Here is a 27,500-nt window from a genome sequence, read left to right as displayed (position 1 = left end):
AGGCATAAAAGGGAGGGCAACTATTTTCTTGTTTTCTTTATTCCATGTACTCTCTACATTCCGCTCTGTAAAATATTTTTCTAGCTTTGGTGAGTGCCCTTTTTCTGAACCATTCCGGGTATGCTAATGCATCGAAGCTTTTATCGATGTAATTTATTTCTTGCTCTATCTTGCAAGGGTCACACGTTCTCATTGCCCTAAGAAATAAACCTGTTAGAACCCCTATTTTTATATCATGACTATGAAAGAGAAGAAATGAATATATGAGTTTGTATGTGTGGGCTTTCTATATGTGCTGATTCATATCCTGTTTCTTTTCTTTTCTATGGAGTATGTCTAAAAAGAAAAAAGGGGCAGTTTTATTATTGTTACTTTTCTCTAAAGTGAACTGGATATTGTTATCAAACTTATTGAGCTCATCTAGAAAAGTTTCTATTTTATTTCCATCCCCTTGCAGATAGCAAAATATCATCCACGTATCTCCACCATCCTTGCAGTTTTAAGTTAGGGACATTCACATTAGGAACTAGATTAGTTTCGTAATATTCCATATAGATGTTAGCGAGTATAGGTGATAATGAGGACCCCATAGCTACTCCATATTTCTGTTGTAAACATGTCCCTCAAACGTGAAATAAGTATCACTGACACACAATTGATCAACTCAAGGAAGACGCCTAAAGTATTAGAATTCCTACAGACTAAACATAATGAGGGTATTTCAATCCAAACATCGAAATAGGCGTCTTTCCTTGAGTTGATCAAATTGTGTGTCAGTGATACTTATTTCACGTTTGAGGGACATGTTACAAACAGAAATATGGAGTAGCTATGGGGTCCTCATTATCACCTATACTCGCTAACATCTATATGGAATATTACGAAACTAATCTAGTTCCTAATGTGAATGTTCCCTAACTTAAAACTGCAAGGATGGTGGAGATACGTGGATGATATTTTTGCTATTCTGCAAGGGGATGGAAATAAAATAGAAACTTTTCTAGATGAGCTCAATAAGTTTGATAAACAATATCCAGTTCACTTTAGAGAAAAGTAACAATAATAACTGCCCTTTTTAGACATACTCATAGAAAGGGAAAAGAAACAGGATATTGAATTCAGCACATATAGAAAGCCCACACATACAAACTCATATATTCATTTCTTCTCTTTTCATAGTCATGATATAAAAATAGGGGTTCTAACAGGTTTATTTCTTAGGGCAATGAGAACGTTGTGACCCTTGCAAGATAGAGCAAGAAATAAATTACATCGATAAAAGCTTGCGATGCATTAGCATACCCGGAATGGTTCAGAAAAACGGGCACTCACCAAAGCTAGAAAAATATTTTACAGAGCGAATGTAGAGAGTACATGGAATAAAGAAAACAAGAAAATAGTTTGCCCTCCCTTTTATGCCTAAAATGAAACAAATCACATTCAAAAATGAAAGAAAGTCAATATAAATTTGTATATACCTTTGATAATACCTTAAAAAACAAAGTATGTAAAAATAAATTGGAAGGAGAAGACAGTAATAACAGATGATGTAGCGGGGGTATACATAATCAATTGCAATAATTGTGGAGACAGATATTGTGGGGGAATCAGGTAGGGGAATAAGGACTAGAGTCCAAGAACATAGAAAGGGCAGTACAGCTTAACTCTCAGGGGAGTGCTATAGCTAGACATTGTTGGGAAAATGACCATAGGATGGATTTCAAAAACAGTAGGCTTATATACAAAAGCAAGAAAATTAGTCACAGGAGGGTAGTAGAAGGTGCGCTTATCAGAGAGATCAAAGTAATTGAAGGAAACAAAGGTTTTACCTCAGAAGATCCATAAGCCGAGCTTTGATATTAAAAGAAGCTAAGATTGACCCTGCTGACCTGGAGATTAGGTTTCCTGCCCAACAGACTTACGGTGACCCACACCCTTACCACAAGGTGAATCCCATTGACCATCAGCTCAGGATATCAGAGCGACAAGAGGGGATTGGCAACTCTCAAGAAAACCAGAACAGCCATCGCATAAATGACAGCACAACGAGAAGAAGTTCCAGAAGACTGCTGGGCCTTGACCCCAGGCTAACATCCCAACATCTCTTGAGAATGGGCCACAGAAGGGCCTGAAAGTACTCGAGTGTGGAGTAAAACTAAATGTAAATACTTAGAAGTAAACAAGTTACAAATTGAATTTGTGGGTTTCTTTTTCAATCTTCAGAAGACTGAAAGAAGTTTTTGTTTGGTTCATTATTATTATTATTATTATTCATTGGCTGGCGGCCAGGCGTCGGAAACTCTAGAGGCTCGTTGATCTTCTCAGGTTATTATTATTAATCTTGAAGCTTTTAACGATTTGAACGAATGTTAAAGATATCCATCCGAGCAAAAAGAGATAGCGAGACGTGGAGAATAAATCATAGAACCTTTAGAATACCCTAAAGGTTCTATAATAATAGTATAAATAATAATAATAATAATAATAATAATAATACTAATAATAATAATAATAATAATAATAATAATAATAATATCTCTCCCATATGTAGGAAGTGCAATACGAAAAATGAAACCATAAACCACATAGCAAGCGATTGCCCGGCACTTGCACAGAACCAGTACAAAAAGAGGCATGATTCAGTGGCAAAAGCCCTCCACTGGAGCCTGTGCAAGAAACATCAGCTACCTTGCAGTAATAAGTGGTACAGCACCAACCTGAGGGATGATAGAAAAACGATAGGCAATGATCCTCTGGACTATGGTATCAGAACGGATAGGGTGATACGTGCAAATAGACCAGACGTGACGTTGATTAACAAAGTCAAGAAGAAAGTATCACTCATTGATGTCGCAATACCATGGGGACACCAGAGTTGAAGAGAAGGAGAGGACAAAAATGGATAAGTATCAAGCTCTGAAAATAGAAATAAGAAGGATATGGGATATGCCAGTGGAAATCGTACCCCATAATCATAGGAGCACTAGGCACGATCCCAAGATCCCTGAAAAGGAATCTAGAAAAACTAGACGCTGAAGAAGCTCCCAGGACTCATGCAGAAGTGTGTGGGGATCCTAGAAATGGCGCACATAGTAAGAAAAGTGATGGACTCCTAAGGAGGCAGGATGCAACCCGAACCCACACACTATAAATACCACCCAGTCGAATTGGAGGACTGTGATAGAGCAAAAAAAAAAAAAAAATAAATAAATAAATATTATTATTATTATTATTATTATTATTATTGTTGAACCTTTAGAATATTTCGAGAACGGAGAGAGCCAATCGTCTATCTATGGACATCACGGAAAACCTGATCTACAAAATTATATCACGAAAACGCAATTCTATTTATTGGACTTTTTTCTCTTTCATTGGGTTTCACGAGAAACAATAACGATCTCCCCGTCTTCGAATCCTTCGTATATAAAGTTCAATTGCTGCTGTTGGGTTCTTGCGTGACTTGGGTCAGACATTACGAAGAGATAAAAGGAAACCAATCTGTCAGTTCACTTCCACGCATTCGCTCTACACACGTCTCTGCTTGCTCCTAAAGAGAGAGAGAGAGAGAGAGAGAGAAGAGAGAGAGAGAGAGAGAGAGAGAGAGAGGAAATCATATCAGCCCTAATTTGTAAGGATTGCGTTATGGGTCCTTTCCGATGTTACGGCATTTTGACGGGGCACTGATCACGCCTGTCTAGTATTTACTGTCCTACATTAGGATATTTTCTAAGTATAGACACAGTATCATGTCTTCACAAACGGGTAAGAACTCGAATTATAATGTTCCATTATTTTAAGACTTTATGCCAAATAAAATCGGCACACGGTTTAAATAAAGAACAGCCATAAATTAAAACTGGGAGAAGGCGATCGATACTAAAATTAAAAGTCATGGGAGCGAAATGGCTTTACACGCCTTGTTATCGTGAGCTCATTTTTAATAATAATAATAATAATAAAATAATAATAATAATAATAATAATAATAATACCATGGGACACCAGAGTTGAAGAGAAAGAGAGGGAAATAATGGATAAGTATCAAGACCTGAAAATAAGAAATAAGAAGGATATGGGACATGCCAGTGGAAATTGTACCTATAATCATAGGAAACACTGGGCACGACCAACGATCCCTGAAAAGGAATCTAGAAAAACTAGAGGCTGAAGTAGCTCCGGCTCGTGCAGGAGAGTGTGATCCTAGAAACGGCGCACATAGTAAAGAAAAGTGATGGACTCCTAAGGAGGCAGGATGCAACCCGGAACCCCACACTATAAATACCACCCAGACGAATTGGAGGACTGTGATAGAAAAAAATATATAATAATAAAAATAATAATAAGAATAATATCTGTGTATGCTGGAAACAGACCTTCTTTCAAACATGTTTTATTAATAATGGTGGCAGAATTCACAGAATTAATTCTATACAAAATTCTTTCAATTCTCCTTATGATTTGTCTTCCTGGCACGCTGGTATTACATAACAGCTGTCCAATATTCATCCTCAACGGAATTTCAGGCTGGTGTTATCAAAGGCAACGGGGTATCAGGGACAAGCTGGGGGTTGTCAACAGGTATATTAGTGTGTCTCGTAGGTTATACCAGCGTGCCAGAAAGAAAAATCATAAGGAGAATTGAGAGAATTTTGTATAGAATCAATTCTGTGAATTCTGCCATTATTTTTAATAAAACAAATAATAATAATAATGAGAATAATAATGGTTATACCATTGGCACTACTGATACCACTGATAGGAACAATGAAAGTGTGACTTTACCTTGCTCGATATAAAGTGCTAAGAAGACCAAGAATTGCGAGTCCTACGGGATAGGATTGCCGGGAGATGTTTCAGATCCCCTGGACCCTCTCCTTCGTCCTCCTGCAGGAGAGGAGCTGAGAAATAATTAATGGTGTGACGCTTAAAGGAAAAAAAAAAAAAATCTAAGCGGATATCAAACCTGGCATATTTTTTACGCCTTCCTATTAGAAGATTTCTGTTTTTAAAAGTAAATTTTGGTGTTGTGATGTGACTTCATTGAAAATGATGGTGACAAAACTGCCCGAAGTGTCTTTACTTAGTAATGACTTAGTTACAATTTTCAGCCTTTGTTTGTTTGTGGGTTTTCATTTAAGCCTAAAATTCTTGACATTTCTTCGAGCCATTGCCACTGTGAACTGTAATTTACTCAAAATATCTTTATTTCCAGTAATTTCAAAGTGTTTCGTGATCACATTCGTCCCTTCATTTATCTGACGCTGTTCATATTTCGTATGAAATGCATCGGCCTTCGCTATTCCTGAGTTTTTTGAGGGGAGTTATTCATATGAAAAGCATGATATACCTCCCACCTGCATATTGTACTTCCGATTAGCATTTAAATCAGAAACAGTCAGCCCTGACAGATTTACACTTTCCACGGGAGTGAGCTCGCTGTGTTACTCTGCCTACGTCTGTTTCTCTTCTTCATATCCCCGATTGTTTCAATAAACTCCTGGAACGACTCACCGACTGATACTATTTAGCGTTGTTTCACCTCGCTCAGCGAATGAATAGTTTTCTCACTGGACCTGCACTGGAGCCTCCTGGATAGACTCTTTCAACATGAGAGTTGAGAATAAATAATAATAATAATAATAATAATAATAATAATAATAATAATAATAATAATAATAATAATAAGCCCAATGAAAAGTGAGGTACCCATTTCTTCAAGCCACCCGAATGCAATAAATAGCGCGAATACATCTGACACAGACCATTGCACTCAGCGATCCCGTACCGAAGATGGCCAAACGAGGTGGCCAAAACATGTAGACGCCTTTAAAAACCAGAAACGAAGAAAATAATAATAATAATAATAATTTGTATTTTCAGCTCAAGGCCATATATATGGAATTTACAAAGAATAGACAATAACACACTGTCTAGATACATAAGATAACACGATAAAAAAATAGAAAGATTTATCGGCAATATCCATATTTGCTGAGGTAGTATAAAAGATGGTAGTCAAAATAATGGTATTACCCGTACTAGATTGAGAATAGTTAAAAATTGAATGTAAAAACTATATTGATTATAATCACAATAATAATATAAAAAGGAAAATAATGACAAGACTCTTTGGAGGTCGTCTTGATTGCAGGGATGTCATGAGAATGAATGACAATATCCTACTAAGAAATACCGGTGGCATATTCTTGTTTTTATCTCTACTGAGTAACAACGACTGTATGTCGGTAACAAAGGTCCATTTTCGGACTTCCGTCGTCCAATTCAGGTCCAGTCTCTCGTAATATCTCGAGCCTCAACACATTACCGTCATCTTTTACAATGCTACATCATAAATAATGATAACGGAATAAGACAAAGAAGAAACATCGTAACAGCAAGAGAAAACAGAAGAGGCAAGAGAATTCTATAGCTTGCTAGTACTATTAAAGAGAAATTCGCTGGGCCTCACAATTCAATGGCTATGTACTCAAAGATTATACCTCGTCCAGTAAAATGCTCGAGAGAGAGAGAGAGAGAGAGAGAGAGAGAGAGAGAGAGAGAGAGAGAGAGAGAGGACCGTTTGAAAAGTAAAAAAAGGGAAAAGGAAGAGGTAATAATGTCGATGAAAACGGGAAAGAGAAGAAATGTTTAAGAGAAAACGGAGGCTCTCGCTGGAGACTAACGATCGCCGATAACTCTTCAATATCCACTTTATGGTCTTCAATCTCAAACCCCAACTCCATCTGACACTTTCTCTTTCGGATGTATTGGTGGTGGTGGTTGTTTGTTGAAAGAGGGGTGGGGGCTAGGTGGTTAGGGGATGTATGTGAACCTTTTCAACACGACGGGCGTTTTTTATCACCTCAAGAATTTGGGAAGAGAGAAATTATCACTCGATGTAGATCACTTTTACCATTTGCCCTTTAGAGTCTGCGATATATATTTCATAGAGTGGGAATTTTGAAAGTATTAAAAGTAATTGAGGAAACTACATATCCACACCGCATGTGCGGTAGTATATTTACTATTAAGCCGTTTTCCTAAACAGGAAATGGGCCAAGTTAAAAACAAAAGAGAGAGAGAAAAAAAAAAAATAGCTACCTGTCAAAGCCATACTTCTTCTTCTATAATTTTAGAAAACAACTCTTTAATTGATAGGTAATTATGAAGAAGAGGAAATGGCATTCCCTCATTGCTTTAACTTGTGCTTCATAACACAGATGTGCCATTAAAAACAGTTTACAATCCTATAGTAGATTCACATCGACCGTACATTGGACGTCTAGGCCAGTCCCTTACGCCGCTATTGATTGGCCGTTGATAAGCCAATCACAGGTCTGGAAACTCTCAGTCTCTCGAGAGAGTTCACATAGGCAGGATGTATGTTCCACCTCTCTTGAAACACTCTCGAGAGACTGAGAGTTTCCAGCCCTGTGACTGGCTTATCAACAGCCATCAGGAGCGTCGTAAGGGACTGGCCTAGACATCGGATGCACGGTTGATATGAATCTACTATAGTGCATAATTGCTGCCTACTCCTGTTAGTCATTTTGCATCTTATAAATGAAAGACTTTAATCATTGTTATGGCTCTCTCGTCAAGAGCTACATTATTTAGAAATCCATTAATTAATCGAAATTTATAGAACGAAGTAATCTACCATCGCCTCAATAAAAAAGTAACTCTCCATTTGTCAGCTTCTTAAATATTGAGAGTTATCTTGAGTACTTTTCTATTTTACATTCCGTTTTTCAAAAGGTTATAGTTTTTATATTTCAATTTCTCATAAACCGACATTTAAAATACTCTTTACTTTTACGGTAATTCATCAAGTATTTGCATTATTTAGACAACAAAGATATTTCTTTACACAGATTCTCGATAAAATAGAAAGAGAGAGAGAGAGAGAGAGAGAGAGAGAGAGCTCGTTGTATGTTTGAGAAAGCGCAAATTTGTTGATCTGAATCGTTGAAGTAAACAAGCTTTTGTTTATCTAATAGGCAGTGGAAACTACAACCAATAACTGTATGAATATTTGAATATTATTAACATTTTTTTATGAATATAAGCCTGATGCACCAATCACATCATATTCTATCTGAACACAAATGAACTGTAAATGACAGTCGATTTCGTGACAGTGTACCCAGTAACGCGATTAACAGGTGCGTTGATTTATTACTTTTTTTTTATTGCATGCGTTTCTTGGATTTACAGCAGAATAGATAAATATTGATATGACAGAAAATCCGTACATCAACGATGAAATGAATACAAAGAGGAATAGTAGTATTTACTGTCGTGAGAGAGAGAGAGAGAGAGAGAGAGAGAGAGAGAGAGAGAGAGAGAGAGAGAGATTATAAGTCTTTTCTGCACTAACTTACCTTTTAATGCATTATGTTTTGGTGCTATCAATATTCTGTCTTTCTATATACTCCTTTCTTATGAACTAATTCCATTTGATTTTTATTCCCCCACTTTTTCTTCTGTTCATCAGATCTGGGCTAGGATAGGACATATAGATGACACTCCCATCGAATTACAAAATCCTTTATTATGCAAAGAGCTGCAAACACTATTCGCCTTAAAGTATAAAAATATTACTCAAATTGTGATTTGTAAAGATTTACCATACGGCTGGAAACTGGTATACGTTTGAATAGTGATCTTTTATTTATGAATAGTGATCTTTAACTATTATTCTTTTATTTATTATTATTATTATTATTATTAGTATTATTATTATTATTATTATTTTATTATTTGTTATATTATTATTATTATTAATTATTATACAAAGTGTGACCATGTTCATGTCGAACATATGCTTTCGAAGCAACATTTTACATAAGAATTTCCCATGAACGAAGAAAATTAAGCCCACAAAAATAATAAATAAAAATAAAAGTAGAGCAAACTATCAGGACCCCTAGCAACGACCCAAGCTGACACCAGCAGCAACAAATCGGGCTGACCCAGAACCTGGGCTGACCCAAGGCATTAATTCATTCTTCTCGCGTCAGGAAAAGTTAGAGGTCTCTTGGAGGATAACTGACAGTCGAGTTGAGACCTTTCGATAATATGTTGCTGGTACTGCCAAGAGATCGTTTCTACCGATTTGTCTTCACCGTTTTGCTTCAAATGGTCATGTAATTCTAGCCACGAATTCTCCAGTACCTACTGGTAAAGAGAGATGGTACAACGGTACGAAATGTAGAAGAGGTCTTTTTTCTTTAATAAATCTTATCGGTAGAATCGATTACGGGAAAGTATCACGAGTAATGCTGCTTCTTCGATTCGGCATGCATAAGGTAAAAGAAATCTCTATCCACTCCCATGATAACTGTCATTACATAACCGAATTGAAAATATTAATAACCTGAATAAAGTAGCTGTAAAATTGATGCTTTATGCGCACCTTCACGGACAAAATATATGAAGTTTGTGAAACGATGTACTATGTACATTAAATGTTCAGAAATTAATGTCAAAAGTGGTCTTCAAAACAATGGTAAGAATTATTTCTTTATTTATACTGTCCTCTAACTCTGTTTCCATAACATTATAACCTGCCTGTTTTTTTCAGAAGAGGGATTTACCCTTATTTAAGAAAAGCTATCAAACGAATTTTCTGTACAATTAAAATGCTTTACGAGCCATGGCCCATGAAGCGCTCAGCCACGCCCGTTGATGGCCTGTACTATAGCATTGAATGCCGCACGATTATGGCTAACCTTAACCTTAAATAATATAGTAACTACTGAGGCTACAGGGCTGCAATTTGTTTATTTTTGATGATTGGAGGGTTGGATGGTCAAAGTATCAATTTGCAACCCTCTAACCTCGGTAGTTTTTTCTGAGGGTGGACAGATTAGTGGGTGGACAGACAAAGCCGTCACAATAGTTTTCTTTTAATGAAAACTAAAAACTCTCGCAAACATCAACCGCTGTTTGGAAAAAGGAAAAAGTATGCCCATTTGAACTTTCCAACAATGCTACAAAAAAAAAAAAAAAAAAAAAAAAAAAAAAAAAAACTAAAATCATTTACTCTTGGAAATAATTCTGGAGCTCTTCCAGAATTCATGAGGTTGCCCAACCTACCTGCCTTGATAGTGTGCAAATGAAAAAACTTTCGTTTGAAGTTTGAAGGTTTTAAAGGCTAATGAATGACTTTTCCTGAGAGAATAAGAAATTCATCGTCGCTTTTGATCGTCTTTTATAAGGTGCCTTCTGACTCTCAATACGAGAGCCAGTGCAGTTTCACAGAGTTTTTTGTTTATTTAGTTTTTGCTCCGTTGTAGACATAGAATTCGTCTTATTTTCTTAATCGTGTGGTTTTAACTAATTCAGCGGGAATTCCAGTGTGGATGTCACCACTAACGTAATAACCACCCACTCGTTACTCAAACTTCCGCAGAGTAATAGACGCTCATATTGAAGACGGAAGGAAGAAATCTCTGTAAAATGAAGATAAAAACAACAAATATGGGAATCAATAAGCAAACGGAATAATCATACGAATAAATAGCAACTGAGGTTGTGAAAGCAGCGTAAATAAACAAGCTACACAAGAAAAATGAATAGTGATTCATCAGTACAAAACCGGTTAATAATCGTCTGAAATTTTCATAAGCGGTTATTAACCAATTAATAAAATGCAAACAAAAACAGGATGAAGGGCAAAGAAAAGGAAAATGTTGAGTCTTCATTAACTTATTGAGTATAAAATAAAGATTTCCTTTTTATGATAATGAGTTTATTATTCAACAACATATAAAGAAACACAATATATTGAATGTTTTTACTTTTTAATAATATCTTTGATACTTAACCAAGATTCTATCTTGAAGAACAAAAATACTACTACTAAACAACTTTATGTGTTCTGAAATGAACGGTAAACGATTAACCGGTTAAAAGGTCTAGTAATCGGTTGTGAATAAAATTCTTTAACGGATTAATAACCGGTTAATCTTGACCGGTTTTGAATCCTAGTCGTGACTCAAATGGCCTAAAAAGCAGCGGTTGAATCCCTCTGACAAAAAAAGAAAGAGAAGTCCCTCCCTCTTAAGTAAACCGACGACGACAGTTTGGCACATTTCAACGCGCAAAATTCACCCCAGATCGTCAGCGCTAACCGGAATTCAAAAGCCGCCGTATGGCCAATTTCGGGATCAGCGCGAATGTCGATGAACGTCCATATGCCCCGGCCATTCAGGTGAACTGCTAGAATTCGGGAACATTCTGTCACCCTTCACTCCGGTTTCCCCTCCTGTTATGGTAGTGATTCACATTTGACTTTGATATTTTCTTGATTGCTGGTCTGGCATTTATTTCCAAAAAGTTTTAAAAAATTGCTCTTTTTGGTCTTGTCCAGCATATAGTTCAAAGTGCTATTTTCTTTCATGGTGTTGTAGTATGGAACATTTGTTTTAATTTAACTGTTAACTGTTAACTCCCAAAGACCCTTATGTTATGTCTATAGTGTACCACGTGAGGTGCACTGATGGCAATATCCCTGCTTCAGCCACACTGCGCATTCATCTAAAATCACTTTAGCTATAATCATGGAATGGAAGTTCAATAATGAATTTAATACGCGGAAACTTATCAGTTGATGGTGAAAAGGTACCTACCTAACTGCTTGGTGACTAAAATCTGGATAAGAAAAGCTTACTTATAATAGAATAACCAGCTAAAAAAAAGGAATGAAGTGAAAAGTAAAATATATGAAATAAGAAGTGAAATACATAACTCTCAATGAAAACGAAGGACGCACCAATTACAGGATTTAATTGCCAGAGTTCCTCGAAAAGTCGATACAACTCATTTAGTTCCACTTTCTTAAGATAGCTCTATGGTATGGGATCACCGCTAAATATCTCCTTCCTAAGTTTAAGCTGCTATTCTAACTTTTATATACCGCATTTTAACATAACCATAATAAACTTTTGACTGAGACTTTCAAGTACAGGCCCAACTTCTAATACAGATTATGCAGGGTGTCCATAAAGCCCCAGTACCATTACAAGTATTTATTGCTCAGAATGGTACTGGGACTTTATGGACACCCTGAATCTTTTGCATTGAAGACTTGAGAAACTGAAATAATTCCCACAAAAGGAGAAGAAAATCGCAGCCAGTCGAAGGTGTAATCGAATATCAGGTTCAAATCTCGCGAGACGATGACTAAACCTCGTGAGAGAGAGAGAGAGAGAGAGAGAGAGAGAGAGAGAGAGAGAGAGAGAGAGAGAGAGAGGCGCTTTTGGCCTGTAGAGGCTATCACCATCATCGCTTAATGTCAATGACTGTCAGGAACAATAATCATTCGGCTGCTTAAGGGTCCTTCCCTTCAGAACTCGGGGACGCTCATGAGTTTCTCCCGCAGATAATTATTATGACAAACGACCTTCCAGGAGGCGGCTGAACAGCCACTACATGTTGCGGAATTTGTCGAGCAGTTTTACAATCAAAAGCTGCAGATATGTAGATGGATTTGGCAAAACGAAACTTGCTTTGTTTTTTCACTCTTAGTACATACGTTTCCTTATTCTCTCTCTCTCTCTCTCTCTCTCTCTCTCTCTCTGTCTCAGCTATACCTGTTCCAGATTTCTGCAAATTTATATAACAACTTCAGAATTAAACCAAGGATTCCAATCTAAATTCATGAAAATTATTACATGTATACACACACCCACACACACACACACACACCACACACCCACAACACTCACACAATATCTATATATATATTATATTATATATATATATATGTATATATATATATATATATATATATATATATATATATATATACACACATATATATATATTATAATATATATATATATATATATATATATATATATATATATATATATATATATATATAACTAATATATAACATTAACATATATTCACAACATATACATATATATTATATATATATATATGATATATATATATATATATATATATATATATATATATATATATATACTATATATATATATATATAATCGTATATATTTATTGTGTGTGTGTGTGTGTGTGTGTGTGTGTGTGCAGCGTCAGAATCAAGTGCACCCATACCCATCAATATCCTTTGCAGGACTATGCAATATTGTCTACTTTTAAAGTACGAATTATAATACTTGACAGACATTAATACCAAACACCCTCCTCGATTACTCTAGAGAGCCTTTAAAGGGAAGGCCTTATTGGACACAATTTTCAAGTTGAAAGGGTTTCCATTAACAGGGAAACATTTAATTAGAATATCGTCATAAGTTTTTGGGGGAATTACCCAGAAATTTGTAGGAGTCCGATTAAAGATTCAAGCATTCATGAATTAGTGGGGTAGGCGCTCAGAACGGAGAGGCTGTGGACTATTATTGGTTTGATAATTGTTGTTATTGATAACACGTCATCAGGTGAAAAGAAGACAAACATGAAAATAAGGATGAAAAATGAAATTTAGAATATACAGATTAGTCATTTTTATCTGATAAAGCGAGCGAGGGCAAAGAGACTGCAAAAGCATCGCATGTATCCTTTCACAGTTAATTCGGGTTATAACGGAAGTTTAACAAGATGTTTCGCTCAGAACTATTCTCTCAAATTCTCTGTCTAGCAGCAGGCAAAGGCAGAATTCGTTCCGACAACTTCCTGTGCAAATAGAGTATCTTCACTCTTACAAATTAATCACCAGAACCACTTGGCGACCGTTTGTATTTTTCCCTCAGGGCAATCATCTGGTACAAACGGGAATCGATCTGTATACCGCGAGGACAGAGAGAGAGAGAGAGAGAGAGAGAGAGAGAGAGAGAGAGAGAGAGAGAGATCCATTTACCATTGCAGTGGTCCGGGAAAGTTTTCGAGAAACTTCGGCTGCAGGTCGGGGAAACACTTTTCTTATGAAAAAAACTTTCTCCATCATCACGCCTCCTGTGTAGGATTTGGAAGGGGAGAGATTTTCTACTCTGGTAGATTCCCCTCTTTTTCTGTCCCTTTCTACCTTCCACGGAAATGTCCTGCTCCAAAGGGATGTTCCCGAAACACAGACAATAAACAGGAGGTTCGACGAGGGGTCCTCATATTCCCTGCTCTTGGAACCGAATCTGTTTCTTTGTACTATTTTATTCTTCATAGTTTTTAAATGAATTAGAAACATGTGGGACTTGAAGGCTGCAATTTGTTATGTTTGATGGTTGGAAGGTGGATGATCAACATCCCAATTTGCAGCCCTCTAGCCTCAGTAGTTTTTAAGGACTGAGGGCGGACAGACAAATAGTCATCTCGATAGTTCTCTCTTACAGACAACTACAAGAAAGACAAAATTCTGTTACTCATTAGAAAAACAGACTTTTATTGCAGATCTTTATCCTCTGTATAAAAAATGTTGCCTATGAAAAATAAAGCACCTTCAAATGTCATTGTAACCGTGGCAACGATAATGAGAGTTTACTTACGTATCAGTAATTAATTTCATCTATATTTGAGAATAATGATTTTTTTCACCCTAGATTTTAGCATTAAAGAATGGAAACATTTACTAAGGATGTTATTGAAGAAATTGGATGCTACATACAAACGAAGGCATAATAATAATAATAATAATAATAATAATAATAATAATAATAATAATAATAATAATAATAATAATAATAATATTTCAGAAGACCCTCTCGTAGGCAAGTTTCGTTAAAAATGGTTGCTGCTTCAGCACTATTAATCTTGTAAAGAGTCTTCTCTGATTTTATGATGACAGCTTTCTCTCTGTTGCTTAGACTGGCGAGCAACGCACCAAAGGGCATGGTAAAATAATAATAATAATAATAATATCTAATAAAATAATAATAATAATAATACTCAATAATAATAATAATAAACACTACAGTAGATTGATCTTGAAATACTATCTATTCAGTGTGATTGAAGCGCCTGCTGAGAGATGTGCGATCTTGCTTCACAGTTAGAATAAAACAAACCAGTCTCTCTGAATTTCCCTGTTAACATTCGGCAAGGGACCAAAAAGTCATATTACATCACAGAAATAATAAATAAATTTTCCGCAGCGGAAACGAGTGGAATTCATTCATTTCCCAGACAAACTCAAAACTCGGTCGTCATTTGATGCGAGGAGTCTCCCCTAGCTGGAAGGAGAATTGGATCCTCACCGGATTTGCGAAGGGAAGAAACGTGATAAACTTATAAACTCCATAATTATCATTCTTTAGATTTCTTGGGAGGGGGAAACTCCAGTTTACGTGGAAGTATTTCTTTCGACAAACAAAAACAGTCCTTCGCTTGTTTTCCGTTCTGAGGAGCATACACACTTGACTGGTTTTGTTGTGTGTTACGAAAACACGGATTCAGTATTCTGTTCAACATATTGAGTTCACCCACAATTCATTTATTTTGTTTATATATATATATATATATATATATATATATATATATATATATATATATAATATTTTTTCTTTTTTTTTTCTTTTTTATTGGCGCGAGTTTTCTTTCAAATGCTTGCGACTTTCTCTTAATTCATTGCATCTCTCAATCTATTACTTTGTGTGTGTTAGTCTCTCTTTTGTTAATCACTTTCATTTATTTTCTTATGCTATTTCTTTTATAACACATTAGGAATGACTTTCTTTCAGTAGTTTCGGAAACTAATAATCTTGTGTAATTCACCGTGACCAAAAGATAATAATAATAATAATAATAATAATAATAATAATAATAATAAATAATAATAATAATAATAATAATAATAATAATATAATAATAATAATTGGGAAGCAGACCTCTCTCAAGCGCACTTTATTAAAAGTAATGGCTACCTCTGTAGCCATTACCTCCAAATGACCTCCATAGGCGCTCTACAAGCCTGTTTTAAGCAGTAATGAAAAAGCCGCTATTCAAAAAATAGAGAAGAATCTCTACAAGCGTAACGCTGCTGAAGTAGCCATTACTTTAATAACAATAATAATAATAATAATAATAATAATAATAATAATAATAATAATAATAATAATAATAATAATAACAGCTGTTTCCGCGGCATTTAATTTGCATAGTCTTCTCTATTCATCTTAAAATCTTTTTATCAATATGATTCTACATAAACGAGTGACCTGAGATACATGATGCCCAGGTATTTGTAGCAGGCGGGGTTTTAACAACTGGTGGATTCGTCAGTAGGATGAATTTCAATTGGTCATGGGTTGTTGAGAGATTTCTCCACCGACCCACGGCCAATTCAAATTCAGTCTATTAACCAATCCACCAACTGTTACAAAAGCTAATGAACTGAGATGTATGGTATCAGCGACACTTGATATACTAACAACTTGCTGATAAAAAGATTATAAGACGAATAGAGACGATTCTATACAAATTAAATGCCGTGGTAGTATATAATTTTCAACTCGACCGTTCGCAGAAAGGGTCTCCCTTGTAATATATAATACTATAATAATGATATAAACAGTTTTCATTTACTCGGCGAATAAGCCTACAAACTACTCTATTGTTGTTTGTTGGGGTTAGGAAAGGTCTAAAAAGGTCCGAAAAAGGTATTTCGCGTTGAGTTAAAGAAACAGGAATTTTAGGATTGGATATTTATGATTTATTTATTTTAATGAAAATGTAAAAAAACAAAAAATGAACAATGTGCAATATTAAACAGTACAGCAAATTATTTCTAATAAAATATATCGTATTCTTTTCGTTTTCGTTGGTGAAACAACCAAGCTTATCTCTCTGTAGATTTTTAGTAAGTGTAAATATATTCGGCGTACTGAATTTCAAGACTACATTTCTGTTCAATTATTTTGTGTTTTCACTTTTAACTGAAAATATATGAACGCGTTTAATTTGTGTCCTATTTATTTGATCCTTGTTGTTGATATTAGGAGTATAATGTTTACAACTTATACGTCAGTGGAAAATCTTACACGCATCCCAAGTAAGCTGGAAGTTGGATCACACTGTTTTTTTTTTTTTTTTTTTTAGGAAATATGAATACATGACATCCGTACAGAAATTTCCCGTAACTAATAATAATAATAATAATAATAATAATAATAATAATAATAATAATAATACTTCTGTAACTCGATCATATCACATGAACTGGAATTTTCTATTGCTGAATAAGAATCCATAATTCAAGGAACTGAACTATAAATAATCAATCTATTAAAAACTATTATGGTATATTTCTTTATTTTGTATATATATATATATATATATATATATATATATATATATACATATATATATATATATATACTTATATATAACATAAGCATAATATATATATATATATATATATATATATATATATATGGCATGCATATATATATATATATATATATATATATATATATATATATAGATATATATATATATATATATCTATATATATATATATATATATAATATATATCTATATATATATATAAAATGTATGATGTATACAAGGTGGTATAAGCATTTTCGTAATCCGGAAATCTATACAATCTCCGCTCGATTTCGTTTAAATTCCTTATTTAAGAGTCACTTTCTCTCATTGCTTTTCTCCATTGACAGAATCGAGGACAGTCTCGGAATTCTTGAACAACTGACAACAATTACAGAGACGATTTTGCATTTTCTCATGTTGTCCATCTTGTGGAACTGGATCGTCAGTTTCCAGACCGAAAGAAATACGGGTTCCAAAAAGTCCCGCGGGACTGGAATCCAGGATTCCAGGAGGTTGACAAGAGAAGTTGACGGGGGAGATTTCGAGCGTCTCGTTGTAGTTCGCCAAAGACAAATGAAACTGGAAAGTTCGAGGCAGGAAAAATCTAATGGGAAGTTTGGCGACTGAGTTTCCTTCGGTGTTGCGTGAGTCTGCAGATTCTGTCTTCTTGTGCTTGGCTTGAGTTGCAAGTGCATCGTTTCCCTCGTAATGTTTAGTGATTTCTTACATTCTGCATCAAGACAGCATCTTCTGGGATAGGTTACTCAGTCAGCAAATAGCGTTATGTGCTTTTAATAATAATAATAATAATAATAATAATAATAATAATAATAATAATAATAATAATAATAATAATAATAATAATAATAATAATAATAATGTAAAAGAAAGCCCACAAAATTACTGAATATAGCATGTTTACTTTTATTTACATATTATTTGTAAATACAAGTAAACAAGTTCTACTCAGTAAATTTGTGGTTTCTTTTTACATCTTCAGAAGAAAACTGAAAAAAGTTTTTGTTTTTGTTTGGAATAATAATAATAGTATATTTTATTGAATTTAATAGCTCCTACAATGCCATTCAGCTTAAAATGATCTTTTTTCTAGTCTTCCGATGTTGTCTTTTTTCTTCTTTTGGAAGGCTGAAGATGAAATAGAAAAAGACATCATCAAATGATTAAAAAAAAAGACTACTATAAGCTGAATGCCATTGTAACAGCAATTCAATTCAATAAATGTGCTTATATGAAGGGTTTCTGCCAATAATAATAATAAAAATAATAATAATAATCTAATAATTAATAATAATAATAATAATAATAATAATAAATAATAATAATAATAATAATGACAATACAGCACTAACCACCCCAAGCAGCATAACGGACAGACTATACATAAAACACGAAAGGAAGGAGGGAGAGGACTACTAAGTATAGAGACTGCGTCAACATCGAAACAGAGCACTGGGGCAATATCTGAAAACCAGTGAAGACGAGTGGCTAAAGAGTGCATGGGAAGAAGGACTAATAAAAGTAGACGAAGACCCATATATAAACAGAAAGACAGGAGAAAGACGAAAGAACGAGGACTGACACAACAAACCAATGCACGGACAATACATGAGACAGACTAAAGAACTAGCCAGCGATGACAATTGGCAATGGCTACAGAGGGGAGTAGCTCAAGAAGGAAACTGAAGGAATGATAACAGCGGCACAAGATCAGGCCCTAAGAACCAGATATGTTCAAAGTACGATAGACGGAAATAACATCTCTCCCTATGTGGGAAGTGCAATACGAAAAATGAAACCATAAACCACATAGCAAGCGAATGTCCGGCACTTGCACAGAAACCAGTACAAAAAGAGGCATGATTCAGTGGCAAAAGCCCTCCACTGGAGCCTGTGCAAGAACATCAGCTGCCTTGCAGTAATAAGTGGTACAGCACCAACCTGAAGGAGTGATAGAAAACGACCAGGCAAAGATCCTCTGGGACTATGGTATCAGAACGGATAGGGTGATACGTGCAAACAGACCAGACGTGACGTTGATTGACAAAGTCAAGAAGAAAGTATCATCTCATTGATTGTCGCAATACCATGGGACACCAGAGTTGAAGAGAAAGAGAGGGAAAAAATGGATGAAGTATCAAGATCTGAAATAGAAATAAGAAGGATATGGGATTATTGCCAGTGGAAATCGTACCCATAATCATGGGAGCACTAGGCACGATCCCAAGATCCCATGAAAAGGAATCTAGAAAAAACTAGGGAGCTGAAGTAGCTCCAGACTCATGCAGAAGAGTGTGATCCTAGAAACGGCACACATAGTAAGAAAGTGATGGACTCCTAAGGAGGCAGGATGCAACCCGGAACCCCACATTATAAATACCACCCAGTCGAATTGGAGGACTGTGATAGAGCAAAAAAAAAAAAAAAAAAAAAAAAACAAAAAAAAAAAAAAAAAAAAAAAAAAAAAAAATAATATAATAATAATAATAATAATAATATAATACTTTATTGAAAGTAACGGCTACTGTCAGCAGCGTTACACTAGCCTGTTCAAGTAGCACGTCAAAAGTCGCTATTCGGAAAATAGAGAAGAATCTCTACAAGTGTTACGCTGCTGAAGTAGTCATTACTTTTGATAGAGTATGCTTGAGAGAGGGGCTGCTTCCTAAGTACAACAACAACAACAACAACAACAATAATATAATAATAATAATAATAATAATAATAATAATAATAATAAATCCTCTGGGACTATGGTATCAGAACGGATAGGGTGATACGTGCAACAGACCAGACGTGACGTTGATTGACAAAGTCAAGAAGAAAGTATCACTCATTGATGTCGCAATACCATGGACACCAGAGTTGAAGAGAAAGAGAGGGAAAAATTGGATAAGTATCAGATCTGAAAATAGAAATAAGAAGGATATGGGATATGCCAGTGGAAATCGTACCCATAATCATAGGAGCACTAGCACGATCCCAAGATCCCTGAAGGGGAGGAATCTAGAAAAACTAGAGGCTGAAGTAGCTCCAGACTCATGCAGAAGAGTGTGATCTAGAAACGGCACACATAGTAAGAAGAGTGATGGACTCCTAAGGAGGCAGGATGCAACCCGGAACCCACACTATATACCACCCAGTCGAATTGGAGGACTGTGATAGAGTAAAAAAAAAAAACAAAAAAAAATAAATAAATATTATTATTTTATTATTATTATTATTATTATTATTATTATTATTATTATTATTATTATTATTGTTATTAATAATAATAATAATAATAATAATAATAATAATAATAATAATAATAATAATAATAAAAATGTCTTATAAACCCGATAAACAGAAAAGAAAGGAAAAGCTTCGAAAATCAAGGCATACAGAACATTTTCGTCTCCTATTCTGAAGCAAGTTTGAACGTTTCCCCCGACGCCCAGAAACGTTGCAGATAATGAGGATCGAACTTTCTCTTGGCAAACGTTTTTCCCTGCTTAAATGATGTATATTATTTACCTCCATTATCAGAGTGCTCGCGGGAATAGAATTTCCTTAACGGCTGAAGATATCGTCTGCGTCTCGATATTTCCTTAGGAAATGTTTTTGATTTTTTTTTTGCGAGGTTCGTGATGGGAATAGTTTTAATTTCCTCTATGTTCTTCCGAGTACCTTTTTATAGACGAGATTGATTGATTCATACATCGCTAATAAAATTGGTGTTTCAACATTTATAGGATATATATACATATATATACATTTATGCATACCCACACACCCACACATATATATATTATATAATATATAATATTATTATATATAGATCTGAGTACATAATAATATTATATTAGTATATATATATATTATACCTATAGTATAATATTTATAATATATATTTAACCGAGTACTATATATATATATTAATATATAACTTATTTATAAATTCTGTTTTTTATTTATTTTATGTATATATAGTAATATATCTCTATACCTATATATATCTCTATATCATCTATATCTAGTACTTCTATCTCTATTAATATACTATATATTCTAAGCGAGCGAAGCGACGATAGCGGAGGAAGGAGAAGACGAGAAAATTTTTCATAGTTCCTGAGAATGATTTGATTTGAAATGGTTTATTTGAAACATGTATGCTAGTACTTTGGGATTTGTTTTAAATAAATCAAGCTTACGAACAATAAAACTATAAGTATCCTTTTAAATCAATGTTGGCTAAACAGTTTTAGGGTGGGACTTAAATTATAGGAACTCTAAACACCTGAGAGGCTACCCTAATTTTTAAAGAAAACAAATCCATAATTAAAGTTATACCTTTTCTAATTTTCTCTGCTACTAATCTATAATCTATGAATTAATATGTGGATAATTCCACTTCGTCTTCAAAGAATGCATTATCTAAGACTCCCAGCTACGTCCGTCAGCAGTATACACTCCTAACCCAATGAATTCCTCGTATTTTTATCTCTCTCTCTCTCTCCGTCCTCTCTCTCTCTCTCTCTCGAGCTGGAATAATTCGTTTTTGTTTTTCACAAAAGCGGAGAGAAAGGAATTCTTGAAACTTTATTTAACAAATGGGAGGGTTGATGGAAATCCATTATCCTTATTAAACCAATTGGTGACCAAAAGTTCTTCATTCACCTTTCAAAACTCAGTTAAAAACATTGGGCAGTTGGTCTCTTTGTGTAATGGACGTTAAAATAAAAAATAAATAAAAACAAAGATTGAAGGATTTTCTTATTTTCTGCCCCAGTCCTAGGGAGACCGTGCCGCAATGATTCATCACCGGTTTTGGAAGGTCTGTCCGAGTTCTGAGTTGTGACTAAACACTTTAATAATGCCTCGCGATTGGATTCATTGCTTATTGGTTTTGCTTGTATTGGCTAAGCACGACCGTTTTTGTTTTCTCATTTTATTTAACCGATACTGTGTTTTATTGTGATCTTTAGTAGGTGACCTTTCGTTTGAATTTGTAAATTTTTGTTCGAATATATTCTAGCGGTGATGTCACATATGTTAACTGACTGGCAGGAGAGCTTTAACAAAAAAAATTCCTTAAGTTGTTTTTAGAGAACTGCTGAAGCATTCGAGTCTGCAAGTCTGGTCATGACGCGTGCTATGGGGTAAATGTTTATTAGCTCAATTATAAAAGTAACGACAGAAAAATGGAAGTAAATTAACGATATACCGTATATGCACAGTGGTATTCTTGTCCGATATATGCCCAGGGCGGGAAAAAGGTAGGGCAAAGGGATTGAATTAGGGAGATGAAACCCAGGTCATTCTTTGGTGTCCTCTTGTCCCACGAATAGGTCTGCCTAAGTTCCCCCATCCTGAACGAAATCTTTTGGCTGGTGCAGAAAAAAGTCTCCAGTGACGTCTGGAGAAAGTGGAATTCCCTTTTGTGCAAACATTTCCTCATGGGATCAAGGCTTTTGTTTCTGAAAATATAATACTCTCTCTCTGTCTTCTCATCTCATCTCTTCTCTCCTCCGCTCTCTCTCTCTCATCTCTCAAACTGTGTTAACTAACTTATAGTCTACCAAGGCCTCGCCAACAAAGCGTGTTGAATCTCAGGTTGTTAATCACTTGTGGATTGGGAATATGACGTTTGGCCTGGTTCCCTTACCTCATAAATGTAATTTTCTTCTTCTGCTGACTTAAGCAGAGAATTGAGATTGAGTTCCATTAAAGATGGGTGTCCCCCCCCCCCCCCCCCCCCCACTGGGTGTCCGAAGACGGGATTCAGATAGAGGAGAGAGATGAGGTGAGACGAGAGAGAGAGATAGAGGAGAGTCCTAAATCATTAAAACGAGAGGGGCTCGATTGTATAAACTGTAACCTAATCGAAGATGAATCATTCATAGGATTTATTTTTCCCCCCCCCCCAAAAACGCAGCCATCACATGGCCATAACGTACTCTCTCGCTCTCTCTCTCTCTCTTCTCCGTCTCCGTCCTAATCTCCTCGTCTCTCATCTTCTCTTCTTCTCTCTATCCATTAGTATTTGATTAAAAAAAAAAAAAGAACGGTTATACATAACCCCGAAAAACGACTTTTTGTGGATTTTTTCATTTCATTTTATGGAAAATTTCCTTCAAAAGAAGTCGCTCCATGAAAAAGGAGATGATATTCCAGTCCACTTGTAGTTATTGGTTACTGTAGTTGATTGCAACCCGATTTATGGAAAAAGGGGCTCATGGGGCTCCAGAAACGATTCATTTGCCAAAGGCACTAAGTAAAGCTTTGGTAATGGTCCTCGTAAGTTCGAAATGATGAAGATTTATCCTAAGAACCATCGTTTTATCGAAATGTAATAACGTTTGAACAACACAAACAAATCGCAAGGAACCACCTAGTTCCATTGTTTTCAGAGAGTTGAATTATTCCATTCATTTTCATTCCCTGAAGCCCTTCCCATTCATCATTAGCCTTCAATCATCCTACGGAGCGGCGATTCTAAGAAAGGAAATTCTTTTATAACGGGGGCCTTTTGGTGGGTTTTTTATTTTTTGCGGCGCTTGGCATCAACTTCAATGTGAAAACAGGGAATGGGGGGGAGGGGGGGGGGGCGGGAGTGGGAGTGGGTTAGAGTGGCTGGACAGCAAGATTGCAGATATCCAAAAAAGGTGAAAGGTAAACGTACTACATGGATCCTAAAAGGTTGTAGGCAAAATATAAGTATGTTTTGGTATGTGTTTTTACGTTGCGTGGAACCAGGCCAATGGGACCAACGGCTTTACGTGACTTTCCGCAACCACGTTGAGAGTGAGCTTCTATCACCAGAAATACACATCTCTGGACCCCTCAATGGATTGCCCGAGAATCGAACATCGCGGCCACCGAGGTGGCAGGCAAAGACCATTTTCCAACCACCCAAGAGATACCACTGAGGATCTTAGCAACATGTTAACGTTTAGCAGGTGTTGGGCAGCACAAGCTTAGTCGAAGGAAAGCAGGTAATGGAGGGTGAAAGTAAGAGAATAAAAAGTATTTGAATGGCAAGGAGACGAAAGGGAAACTACAAACAGTCTTTAGCCAATGCCTACAGTGCACCTCGTGACGTGCACATGCTGGCACTAACCTCTCCCCCTACAGAGCTACATCTTTATGGAGGTTGGTCAAGACCATAAAGTACAATTCAAAGTAAATAATCCATTATTTGTTTCATATTTCCGTTACAACATATTTCCGTACAACAATGATTGGAATTCATACCTAAAGAAGCTACTAACTGAAACGACTAGCGTTCACCAGTTCACCTCGTTCTCGCGCAAATCAACTACTTTAAATCTCTGCTTTTGTTGCAAGGCTAAACGAGAGACCGCCGAAAAGATCTAAACTTAAATTTGAATTATTGGTTACCCTCAGAAACGAATTTAAATGTGAACTAAAAGCCTTGCTTAGTAACGTTTTTTTGGATATTTTACCTCGTAGATTTCTTTGGCAATGGTTCCATGGACCTGCAAGGAACTTAATCGTGGGTAAGGGTCGATTTTTCTAAAAAACTTGTTTTAGAACTAAATAATCGACACACGCTTGTTATTTTATTTCCGGAGTGTTTTTCAGCGTGATTTACAACAATATTTTCCATAACGAAATCAATAAACATCAATTTGAATGCAAATATGACTGCATTACAGTAGGCCTAGTGTAAACTGGAAATAGATAAAAAGAGAATTCAAATTTAAAGCTAATACCTTCTGCCAATGTATTGGTAAATTGGATAGCATAAACCTACAAACATGCTCTTAACACAAATTAATATAGTAATATATACATACATGTATATTCATATGATATATATATCTATATATAAATTATATTGGTGTGTGTGTGTGTGTATATAAATATATGCGTCTACATTTCCAGGGTGCAAAGACGAATATGCCGAAAGTCATATATCAGCTTCTTGCTGGGGAATCTTTTTCCTCCCACTTTCCTTTTTCCTTCCAACGCCTGAAATAAGAAATCGCTCAAGGGTGAAAATTCTTCGGTGAAAGGAATGTTGAACCTTCTCCTCTTCCCGATCAGGGAGGGGAGGATGAAGTACACTTCTCTCAACTTCCTGCACGGAAAGTTGGTAAATGTACTATAACAAACATCCAGTAAAACTGCGAAACGAATTGAACTGATAATTTTAAAAGAGTAAATGAATGGAAAAAATGGAAAAAAGGTGGAAAGGGGCGACATAGGTTGCTTTCTGTAGCTTCTCTCCTCTCTCTTGTCTCTTCTCGTCTTACTCTATGTCCATTGAGCTATATTGCCTACGGTCTGCCGTTTGTAACGAGTCCTTTATATTCTGTCCATCCTGTTTTGTTAATTTTTCTTTTCCTTTTTTTTTTTTAACCTAAAAAACCGCTGCTTCGTGCCTTTCCGGGGGTTGACATGAAAACATCCAGAACCGCTGCAACGTTTCATTCTGCAAGCGCATATTCAACATTTTGTCCATATCTGACGAAACCAACTTTGAGTTTTCAAAAATTATTTATCTGATGTCTATGAACATATACATACATGTCTATATTATAATAGGCTCATATGTATATGTACGTGGTTGTTCATTGGTTGTCTGTTTTAATTATACTTCATTTCGATGCAGGTTTACATTCCAGTAACCCTAAAAACTTCAACTCCCACCGTTTCATTGCAATCAGAAGAATTTTGGTTTCCGGAAGTTCCTTGAATTTGGGGGGGTAAAGGTGAAGTTTTCGTGTTTATTTTCTATATCATCCTGGGTTAATAAATTACTTGATTAAGTCGTATTCCCATGATATGAGGATATGTTTGAAAACTGGCATATTTTTTCCTAATTGCCAGCAGGTTTTCTTAGATCTTGACTGCGAGTGCATTTGACCAAGCACAGGTTTTATCTATTTTCATTCTCTTTTATTTTTATTTAATTAATTTATTGACTACGAAGTAATTACTCTCTTTCAGTAGCAGCTTTTTTCTCTTTGATATTTGATTGTCTCGCGCTATTGGTGCTGCTCATTTCTGAACCTTTTTTTTTTATGAGCGTCTGATTATATGAACAAATGATGTCTTTAAAGATGATGGTCCAGATAACTAACGCATGTCCCTCGGCAAATAATTCCCTGTTGGTTAAAAAAAAGAAATCTAGAGAACCAGAGCACCAGATATTAAGATGAAAGAGGCAAATGATTCGATTAAAGTGACTACGGGAGAAAAAATGATGGAAATTTATATGATTTTTTTTATTTTCTGTAAAAAAAACTATAGAGATGGCTTGTCCTGTCCTGTCCGCAACTTTTTTCCTGCACCGCACTTTTTCTGTTGCACTTCTTTCTATGAACACTTTTTCTGTCCGCCCTCAGATCTCAAAAACTAATGAGGCTAGAGGGCTGCAATTTTGTATGTTGATCATCCATCCTCTAATCATCAAACATAGTAAATTGCAGCCATCAAAGCCTCAGTAGTTTTTGTTTCATTCATAGTTAAAGTAAGCCATAATCTTGCATCTGGCAATGATATAGGACAGGCCACCAGCGGGCCGTGGTTAAAGATTAATAGGCCGCGGCTCATACAGCATTATACTGAGACCACCGAAAGATAGATGTATTTTTGGTGGCCTTGATTATGCAGCTGTAGCGCCTGTACGGAAAACTCGATTTCTTCGGGGAATTTTTTACTTTTTTTTTCAACAGGTTTTTCTATTAGGAGTAGAACGGGGGATTTTTCGAAGAAGTTTTGCAGGTTGAATGCAAATTGGGATATGGGGAAAGTTTGTGCTCGACGCCAGGTTAGGAATTTTGAGTTGCTGGGGAGATAGATAGATAGGTAGGTGGATAGAGTGATAGAGAGATAGATACAGAGAGTTGGCGAAGGCGTTAGCTACGAAAAATTAAATAAGATCAGATTTTATTAATATCTATATATGCATATATATATATATATATATATATATATATATATATATATATATATGCATCTATATATCTATCTATCTACCTATATATATATATATATATATATATATATATATATATATATATATATATATATATAGTAGATAGATAGATGGTGAAATAATATATATATATATATATATATATACTATATAATATATATATATATATATATATATATATATATATATTATCAAATTTCATCATTGAGAAAAGTCGAGATTACGGTCACTACCACATTCATACATCAGCTGCTGAATCACGGATGAACCCCAGTGGAAG

The sequence above is a fragment of the Macrobrachium nipponense genome, chromosome 14, assembly GCF_015104395.2.
Source record: "Macrobrachium nipponense isolate FS-2020 chromosome 14, ASM1510439v2, whole genome shotgun sequence".
NCBI lineage: Eukaryota > Metazoa > Arthropoda > Malacostraca > Decapoda > Palaemonidae > Macrobrachium > Macrobrachium nipponense.
This window is presented reverse-complemented; position numbering follows the sequence as displayed.